Below are 1,487 nucleotides of genomic sequence, written 5' to 3'. Positions count from 1 at the left end.
TCTGACAAACGCTATACTCCTACGGTGTAGGATGGTAACACTGTGTTGTGCTAGGATTCACGACGTCTAACATAAATGATATCGTATCGATAGCATGTTGAYCGGTGTGTGCTCTTGGGAGGCCGTCTGACCCGATAGTTGATACTGTCATAGTATATAAAACCATTTATTGATTTTAGATAATTATGACAGGAATGTTATGTCACCTTTTTGCTGAATCATTTGTTTAATGTCTTAATCAACTGTTGCACCCTGTGCTTCTTTTTAAGATTGATATTTTCTTAGTTGTTAATCAAACCTCCCCAATTTAGATAAATCAAATCCCTCGATTCATCATCTGAAATTAGTTTTTATAAACTGGACTTTTGAAGTTTTTTACAAGCTATCTCTGTGGAAACGATATCTGATACTTATACCATTATTACTTGTTACGAGACGACAGTAGTTCAAGGTGTATACTTGCGCCGAGTTCTATTTTTTTGTTGAAATCTAAGGTTGAATAAACCGACGAGCATGTACCATAACCTAACAACAGACAGTGGGTAGAATGACAGTGATTAATAGTGGGTATATTGAGTCATCTGATTCTTGGGATGGAATACCTGATTCGACATTTTCAAATGCAACTGGGTTCACTTGGAATGCAACTGGGTTCACTTGGACTGCAACTGGGTTCACTTTGACAGTTTTATACAAACAATCATACCATATAATCAAAATAACAATGTAACTTTCTTCATTAAAATAAATGAAACCTGGTAATTAAATATTGATGAACCCTGATTCATCTTCACATTATCTTGTTCTATCAAGTTAAAGTACATAAACGACATACATAATGAAATGCTAATCCAAGTGGTAAGTGATACTTAACTCCTACGTGGCCAATTAAGTGTATTTAACTAATTGAAGTTGTGACATAATGCGTAATGCAAATCTGGTGTTTAAGCATTCCTAAACAAGAATCTTTTTATCACTAAGTCAAAGAAAGTTAAAGTTTTGGTTTGTGGAACAAGTTGTAATGAATAGATAGAGCTATGTAGATATTGACTAATATCTGTTTTGGGTTTTTTGAGCTGATGACATCTGGAGTAGCTTATGCTTCTCTGTTTTGATTTTAAAAGCAAAATTCACCAACATGATCAAAACATTATTACTAATGATTTCATAAAAACTGAATAATAAGTGAAATCATTTAAGGTCTACAATGTGAGTTTTATATGCATAATTTCATTTTCGTAATGATAATGCATAATGTACCATAACCTAACAACAAACAGTGGGTAGAATGACATTGATTAATAGTGGGTATATTGAGTCATCTGATTCTTGGGATGGAATACTTGATTCGACATTTTCAAATGCAACTAGGTTCACTTGGACTACAACTGGGTTCATTACAAAATCATCAGCTTCATCGTCGTCTAAAATAACAGGATTTGCAGCAGTGTTCTTGAACTTAGAGAAGGTGTTCTTTATCATGATTC

Source organism: Cynara cardunculus (genome assembly GCF_001531365.2).
Source record: "Cynara cardunculus var. scolymus isolate 2C chromosome LG 1, CcrdV1, whole genome shotgun sequence".
Classification (NCBI taxonomy): domain Eukaryota; kingdom Viridiplantae; phylum Streptophyta; class Magnoliopsida; order Asterales; family Asteraceae; genus Cynara; species Cynara cardunculus.
This window is presented reverse-complemented; position numbering follows the sequence as displayed.